Consider the following 9,632-nt stretch of genomic DNA (forward strand, 5'->3'; position numbering starts at 1 on the left):
AGGACTTAACATTTTAGTTAATCCATTCTTTTATATAAAATAGGTAGGACTTAACTGATAAGTTAATCCGTACCTAGAATACCACCGTCCCATACCGATGCATTAAACCACACAATTCAACAATTGATGTAACGATTAAGGAAATACATCAAACAATCCAGAAATAACTATGATAATATGATATCAAGTTATCACAAAATAGGAATGACTTATTATTTATTTAAGCTTCCTATATCATATGTCCTACACAAACTGAATCTTATACATGATGATATCTTATTATACCGTCAAATAAGCATTCTCCATATCCAATTCATCCTACACATTTAATCTTAATTGCTAAAACATTTTGAAAGATTAAATCCATTCGTTTGTTTAAAACATTCAAATAGCAAGCGTCATTATAATTGAGTCTATTTAAATTTATTTAAACCCAAACCTAGTTCCTATTTAATGTTCAGGAATCCTAGGCATGTTTCTACGTTCCATCATTCCACATATATGAAAAATACATAATGTAAACATATAAAAATTCACACCGGAAATCAAATCAAAATCATGCGTTTATCAATTCATAACACAGGAACATATATGAACTAATTTCATATAACCTATGTTCTAATCCAATTAAACATGCATAATTATTTAATTTTATGTGTTTAGTAAATCCTAGAATTTCCTAGGCATGCATAGAAACACGAATCAAAGGGAAATAGATAGAAGAAGAACTTGCCTTAAACTTCTTCTTCCTTGATGTTATCTCTACAGGGTTTTTTTTACTCCTTCCTTCATTTTCCTCTTTCCCTTTCTAACTCTCTCTCTAGAATATATCACGTGAATATTTCTAACCCCCTTTTACAACCTATAACTATATATTTATAGGCTAAATAAAATAACCCTAACCCTTTTTCCAATCCAAGTCAACTTAAAAAAAATAAATATTAAAATATTAAAAAGGTAAGTAAAATATGTTACGTATATAATTTATGTATATCTTTATTAAATAAATAAATTTTACACATCCCATTATTTATTAATGGATTATCTAATAATACTTAAGTTACCATAATATTATAAAGTAACTTAAAACATAACACGTATCAAATCTATATATATTTTTAATATTTAAATATAAAACATATACATCAGATTAACTATTACTACCCAAGTTATCATAAAAGTAATTAATAAATTACTTTCCTTTTTATATATGTATATAATATATATCTATATATATACATACACAACTATCCATGGGTAATAATCCATACACATCCAACCTCCTATCCAAGTAGTCCATGGGACCCAATTGGTTGACCCATTACTACTGACCATAATCATAAAAGAAAAATAAAATAAAAATAATAAAAGAAAAGAAAACATTTAATTTACAATTAATCAAAACACCATTTAAGCACATAATCTAATTAAACAATTAACACATAGACAAATACAAATAATACATAGACACATAATCAAATAATTAAGTAATACCTAATTCAATTAAACACATAAGTAATTAATCAAATAATCAATTAAATAATTAAAAATACAATTAAAAAAAATAAATAAATACCGAGACTATCCTTTTAAAATTAGGGGTATTACACCCGACCCAGGCCAGTTTTGGTATCCTCAGTAATAAATTGGCATTTTTGGCCTTTGACTTTTATATTGACCAATTTGAATGTTAAAATGACCTTTCTAACCTCCCGTACCCATTTTTTTCCAATTCTCTCCTCTCTCATCTCTCCGTTCTCTCTTCATCCTCTTGCTGCCCCCAACACCAACACACACACGGACAAACACACACACATATCCACATACATATTAGTTAGTATTCACATACACATACTTTCATCGAGGCTCGAACCCCTGACATCCTTTTGAGAAGTAGGAGCCTTATACCGCTAGGCCACTGGCCTGTTAGTATATATCCACACACACACACACACACACACACACACACACACACACACACACACACACAGATATATATCCACACATACACACACACACACATATATATATATATATACAGATACATACATATATATATCCACACACACAAGGCGGCGACGGGCGGCGGCGGCAACGACGAGCTGTCGTCAAAGAGAATTGCATCTAGGGGTGGCAATTCGTATTCATGGGTCGTGTTCGTGTCGTGTCAATGTAAGGGTATTATATTAAATAGGTAAACTCAAACCTAACCCATTTAATAATCGTGTTAACCCATTTAATTACCTGTTTATCAAAACGAGACATTTAATATTTAATCAAATACTAAATAATAGAAAAAAATTTGTCATAATTAACCCTAATATTCAAAATAAAAAGAAAAATCATAAGGCATAAACAAGGTTTATGTTGAAATGACTTAACTATCCATAATAATTGGATTTAAACAGGTAACAAATTAGATATGTTATATTCACGATTATAACGTGTTAAGTAAAATGGGTCATAAACGGGTTACACGGGTTGAACCCCTCAACCCTAACTCGACACGATTAATCGACACGATTAAATAAACGGGTTAATCGTGTCGACTAATGTAATACCCCGTATTTTATTAAAGAGTTTAGTTTATTTAAATTCATTTATGTGTGGATTTCTTTACCTATTATTGTGCATGCTACATTGTTATATTAAGTTCATTTAATGGTGCATGTAAATTAATTGTGGATGTTAAAATAGTAAATTTATTCATTTAATTGTGCATGCATTATTATTAATAATTCTATTTGTTGGTTATGTTTATATTAATCATTATTAGTTAATTAAAGTATTATATTTGTGTTATAAAGTATTATGATGATATAATGTATTCTTATGTAATAATAATAATAATAATAATAATAGTTTAATAATAATATAAAAATAATAATTATAAAAGTTTATTAATAATAATATTAGTAATAATAATAATAATAGTTATAATAATAATAATAGTATTAAATCACAATGTCATGATGAAATTAGAGATTAGGATAGGATTTCATTAATGTGTATGGGTAGACTTGAAGCCATATGGTTGGGAAAGTGGTTAGTAAATGTAAAAATTAGATATTTGTAATATTTATATTATATAAATTGTATATAAATTAGTTAGCCTACCTTAGAAGGAAAGAAAGGGAGTTAGAAACAAATTATAAATTCTAGTGAGCCAATGTAAAATTGTGGAAAGGAAGAGAGAGAAAGAAAGGAGCTTGGACCGGTGTAGGAAAAATTTACCCGATTACGCACAACCGGCGGATTTATTTTAAATCCAAAAAGGCAAGTTCTTATCTATTTTTCCCCTTTGAATCCATAAATTAATTGTTTAAATTATTTAAATTATTATGGAGCCTTGAGAGCATGTTAGGAGTTAATAAATTATTATTTTTAGTTTATTTAATAAATAAAATTTTAATTATTTAGGATGGTAGATATTTAATTATTATCCTATACAATTAAATCTAGCTAAAAATAATTATTTAAGGCTTCAGGGATTTTTCTAGAATTTTCTAGAATTTTCCGGTAATTTTATGCATTTTCCGGCGAGGCTCCGGCGAGATTTCCGGTCGCCGGCAGCGGGGAAGAAGACCGGAGCAATCCGGTGTGTTGCGGCACAAGGTACCCTGTGTGCGCATGGATCCATGACCGGTTGATGGGAAATTGATTAAAAGATGGATTCGGTGTAGCGCGCGACACCATATGATGGTGCGTGCTAATCATTAGCCGTAGGATGAAAGGAGCATAGGTGGATTGATCCGGTGTGGCACGCATGTAGGAAAGGTGATGCAGCCAACCAACCGGAGGACGCCACGTCAGCAGGAAGCCATCAACGCGCGCGTGGGAGCGCGTGCGCGCGCGTAGAACTCTCCAGACGCGCGTGGGAGCGTGTGCGCGCGCGTGGATGATGCCAGACGCGCGTGGAGGCGCGTGGGAGAGTGGCGAAGGTTGGGCTGCGCGTGGGGAGGCTCTGGGAGGCACGTGAGGGCGCGTATGGGGTCTCTACAGCTGCTGGAAATTACCAGAATACCCCTAAGGCCTGTTTTGTAAATTCCAGAACCTTAAACTTGGATGTTTAGGTACTGCGTTGGTATTTACGGGTTTAACGGGCCACGAAATTATTGTTTTAATACCCGTTAAGTATTATTATGGCCGATTAATATTTCTAAACCTTAATTGGCCCGTTTACCGTACGGATATGAATGTGATTCATTTGAACAACATTACTATAGGTGGTGTTATTATTTTATTAAATGGTATTCATTAGTACTCTTAATAATGTCACGGTTATCGTCATATAAGTTATCCATTAGATGTTATGGGATATTTATACTATTAATCATATATCAACCATGATTATTATGCTGTGTGCATTTCAGAGAATAAATGGACTGTTTATATTATGTCGCATTTATATTATATGGATGTGTTGCCATATAGAACCATGTGAGCTGGCTAATAAGTTTAGACTCATTTATACCTTATGCATTCGTTGCTATAGACAAATGTGTGGCTGTCGGGGTATGTGGTTTAATATTATTGGCATATGTTGCCTAATTTATATGCTCAGTATATTCATCAGTTCTTTGAGAGGTGTTATCATTGTGTAGTTCGTTATAGTCTGTGTTGCCAATATCGTGCACCATGTATAATAGCTGATTTCCCGGGTAGGGAAAGGTGACACTTAACCACCTAGTGTGAGTCTAAGTGATCACCGTCTATTCTGGTTGAGGTCATGTTATACATTGGATAGTTCCCTTATGATGTATACAGATATAGTACTCAACCGATTCATAATGATTAATTTATTTGATTCTCTGATTTGGGTCATAGTAGAGAGGACTTGCTCGTGGGGTTGACCCACCATTGTTGTTATTTCAGGATACGGTCAGTACCCGTTCCAAGGTTGAGGTTAGCAGTGTGGGACCACCATCCGAACTCATCTACTCTTACGATCCAGTTCAGGGTAGGAGTTTTATGTATTTCTTCAGTTTCAGTTTTTATTTACTTTTGACGTTGAACTCTCAGGGTTATATTTAGAGATCCTTGACATAGGATTTCCAAGTTGTAATGAAGTACTGTATTAAATAAAGGATGGATGGATGTTGTATTATTTAGTGTTCCTTTCCTGTCTAAATTCTTTTATTATCATCATTTTGTATTCCATGCTTGTATATTGCCAATTGTTTTTTGATATCCCTCGTTTTTCGTGTATAAGCCTGATCAACTTATGCGTGGAAAATGTGGGGGTGTTACAGTTGGTATAAGAGCATTCCAGGTTCGAGTGTCTTAGGGATCTGTGATTACTATACTTCCGCGTTGTGTATTTTGATAATTAGAGCCTAAGTATTAAGGTTCTTTGTATTCTTCTAATCGGTCCATTATAATGTACTGACGTTAGATTTTTTGAATTCAAAAGAAGGATGTCTCGGCGTGGGACAAGGAATGCGAACCGTCATCGCAGTATTTCCCCAACTCAAAATGAGAATCAGGAATTTTCCCCTCAAGTTGCTGATATTATTGCACGAGCTGTAGCAGCAGGAGTAGCATCTGCTCTACGAAACCAGCAACCTCCTCCGATAATACCTGTTCCTGAACCAGTGGGACAGCCAATGTCATGGGACAAAACTCGTCACTCGTTTATCAGAGGGAATCCACCGACATTTGCGGGGTCTACAGATGTCTTGTTAGCATATCAGTGGAAACAGGAGAGCGAGCGTCATCTTCGGATGGTAATCTGTACCGAAGTGCAGAAACAGATGCTAACTACGTTTATGCTGATAGGCAATGCATTGCAGTGGTGGGAGTCTATTACTACTGTCGAAGAGAGGACCAGATTGACTTATGCTGAATTTCAGACTCGCTTTGACGACAAGTATTTTCCTATGTCAGTAAGATCAGCGATGAAGACTGAATTTCTGGATCTGCAACAAGAGGATATGACTGTGGTTGAGTATGAACAGAAGTTCATTAATTTGTCATTATTTGCACCAGAGGAGGTCAATACGGAAGAAAAGAAGAGAGACCGCTTTGTGAAAGGGTTGATATGGCCGATTAAAGTGGTGATCATAGGTAGTCCTGCATATACTACTTATATCCAGGTGGTTAATGCCGCCTTACAGCACTGCCAGATGAGGAGTGATTACCGGAAGTCCAAGGGAGATAAGCGGGCTAACCGAGACTACCAGACAGTGGAGAAAGGAAGCAGCAGTGGTACCAAGTCCAATGATCGGGGCAGATTTCAAGGACATCAACCTTGGAAGAAAAACAAGGGAAACCCAGATGTGCAGAGGGATGGAGTCCCTAATCAGGGTAGACAAGGTGGGATACCTCAGACCGGACAGGAACAGTGGTCGGGAAATCAACAGAGAAGGCAGGCAGGTCCTTTTACGGGACGTTGTTATCACTGTAGAGAGATTGGGCATCCGGCCAAGATGTGTCCCAAAGCTAAGCAGGGACAGTATGGGCAACCGAGACCTAATCAGCCGTTACCTCTACCGGCCCCACCGATGCCACGTGGGCAAGTTCAGAATTTTTCGGCACTTCCAGCACCACCATTTCCTCTAGGACAACCTCCACAGCAGTTGCATCACGGCAGAGTTTATAACTTCATGCCACATAATGCGCAGGCTCCTCAGGCTATTGAGGGTATGTTTTCTATACATGGTAGAACTGCTCGTATACTGTTTGACACTGGTGCATCACATTCTTTTGTGTCTAGATCTTTTGTTATCTTATCTGGTATGACGACTCAGTTATGTGACCAACCTCTTAATATTTATACACCATTGGGAGTTGGCGCAACTTTACGAGAGTATAGCGGTGATATCCTTATAGATATGGGTCGGCTTCGATTTCTTGCAAATTTGTTAGTGTTAGATATGCATTCGTATGATGTTATACTTGGGATGGACTGGTTATCTCAGTACCATGCCCAGGTTAACTGTTACGAAAAGTCTATTGTATTTGCTATACCAGGACAGGAGATGTATCTTCTTGTTGTACCACAACCTGATAGAGGGCCTAGCACTTATTTATTCGTTCTTGAGGAGGACTCACAGGAAGCGACTGCGGTATCTCTTGATAGTATTTCGGTAGTACAGGAATTCCAGGATGTATTCCAGGAAATTCCAGGCTTGCCACCGAGTCGAGAGATAGACTTCGTCATTGATTTAGCTCCAGGCACTACGCCTATTGCTAAGGCGCCGTACAGAATGGTACCAGTGGAGATGCGAGAGTTGAAGGATCAAATTCAGCAGTTGCTCAGCCAGGGATTTATTCGCAGGAGTACTTCACCATGGGGAGCACCAGTACTGTTTGTAAAGAAGAAGGATGGATCTCTTCGTCTTTGTATTGATTACAGAGAACTGAACAAGGTCACTATTCGCAACAAGTACCCGTTGCCCAGAATTGATGACCTGTTTGATCAGTTGAAGGGAGCTACTTACTTCTCAAAGATCGATTTGAGGTCTGGTTATCATCAGCTACGAGTTAGAGAACAAGATGTTCCAAAGACAGCATTTCTCACAAGGTACGGATCTTATGAGTTTCGTGTTATGCCTTTCGGCTTAACTAATGCCCCAGCTGTCTTTATGGACTTGATGAATAGAGTATTCAGAGAGTACTTAGATCAGTTTGTCATTGTTTTCATTGATGATATTCTGGTTTACTCTAAGTCGGAGAAGGACCATGCCAGGCATTTACGCACAGTGTTGCAGACACTTCGAGAACATCAGTTGTTTGCGAAGTTTGAGAAGTGTGAATTTTGGCAGAAAGAGGTCAAATTTCTGGGTCATGTGGTGTCAGAAGAAGGGTTAGCAGTAGATCCAGCCAAGGTTGCGGCCGTTATGGAGTGGGGACAGCCTACTTCACCGACAGAGATTCGCAGTTTTCTGGGATTGGCGGGGTATTATCGCAGGTTCATCCAGGGATTTTCCAAAATTGCGGGTCCACTTACTCATCTGATTAAGAAGAATGTACCATTTGTATGGGATGATTCTTGTCAGACTGCTTTTGCTGAATTGAAGAGTAAGTTAACTTCTGCACCTGTCTTAGCCACACCTCAGAGTGGAATCGAGTATTTAGTATTTACCGACGCTTCTTTGAAGGGTTTGGGTTGTGTGTTGATGCAAGAAGAGCGACCAGTTTCTTATGGGTCTAGGAAGCTTAAGCCTCATGAGCTTAATTACCCGACTCACGATCTAGAGCTCGCAGCAGTGGTTTTTGCCTTGCGTATTTGGAGGCATTATCTTTTGGGGGAGACTTTTCGATTGTTTAGCGTTCATAAAAGTCTACAGTATTTGTTCACACAGAGGGAACTGAATATGAGACAGCACAGATGGTTGGAGTTCGTGAAAGACTATCATTTCTCTATTCAGTATCATCCAGGGAAAGTGAATGTTGTAGCAGACGCACTCAGCCGCCGACCCTATGTCAGCCTTTCAGCTTTGTTTGCAACAGAGTGGGATGCTTTGAAGACTGTTGATGAGTTAGCAGACGCTTTTATGGCATGTGTGGTAGTAACTCCTTCTATCATTCATCAGGTCATTCAAGCGCAACTCTCAGATCAACAGTGTATTGATCGGGTTTCGGAGTTAGCCTCCGGAGATGTTCCTTTTTATTCTATAGGGACTGATGGAGGATTGAGGTACAAGGGACGTTTAATTGCGCCTTCAGCTGACAATTTGAGAAATGTTGTGATGAGAGAGACACACACTTCTCAGTTCTCTGTACATCCAGGGGGAGACAAGATGTATCAGGACATGAAACGCCAGTTTTGGTGGGCCGGCATGAAAAGAGATATAGCTATCTTTGTCTCTAAATGTAGCACCTGTCAGATGATTAAGATTGATCATCAGAGACCGCCAGGATCGTTACAGCCACTTCCCATACCAGAGTGGAAATGGGAGAGTATTTACATGGACTTCATAGAGGGATTACCTACTTCACAGCATAATCACAACTCTATTTGGGTCATTGTTGATAGACTGAGCAAGTCCGCTCATTTTCTACCTGTTTGGTCAAACTTTACGTCAGAACAGTATGTTAAGCTGTATATTGCAGAAATGGTGAAACTTCATGGCGTACCATTGTCCATCGTATCAGATAGAAATCCGAAGTTTGTATCAGGATTTTGGAGGAGCTTTCAGCAGGCTTTGGGTACAGAACTTTATCTTAGCACTGCTTATCATCCTCAAACAGATAGATAGACTGAGCGAGTTAATCAGATTTTAGAAGACATGTTGCGGGCCTGTGTTCTTGATTTTAAGGGCAATTGGGAGGAATATTTGCCGCTTTCAGAGTTTGCTTATAACAATAGTTATCAGAAAACTATTGGTATGGCACCATTTGAGGCTTTGTACGGTAGACCGTGTAGGTCTCCTGTCTGTTGGCTCGGAGTTGGTGAGAACAGCTTTTTAGGTCCTGAATTTATTAAAGACACGTCAGAAAAGATCGCTATCATTAGGGATCGGATGCGTACAGCCCAAAGCAGACAGAAAAGTTATGCTGACCGTCGAACTCGTGCTTTGGAGTTTAAGGTTGGTGATCAGGTTTTGCTTAAGGTTTCTCCTATGAAGGGAGTAATGCGGTTTGGGTCAAAGGGTAAGTTATCGCCTCGGTTTGTGGGTCCTTTTATG

Source organism: Cornus florida, unplaced genomic scaffold, assembly GCF_030987335.1.
Source record: "Cornus florida cultivar Cherokee Brave unplaced genomic scaffold, ASM3098733v1 CherokeeBrave_3.0.0_Hap2_Chr05, whole genome shotgun sequence".
NCBI lineage: Eukaryota > Viridiplantae > Streptophyta > Magnoliopsida > Cornales > Cornaceae > Cornus > Cornus florida.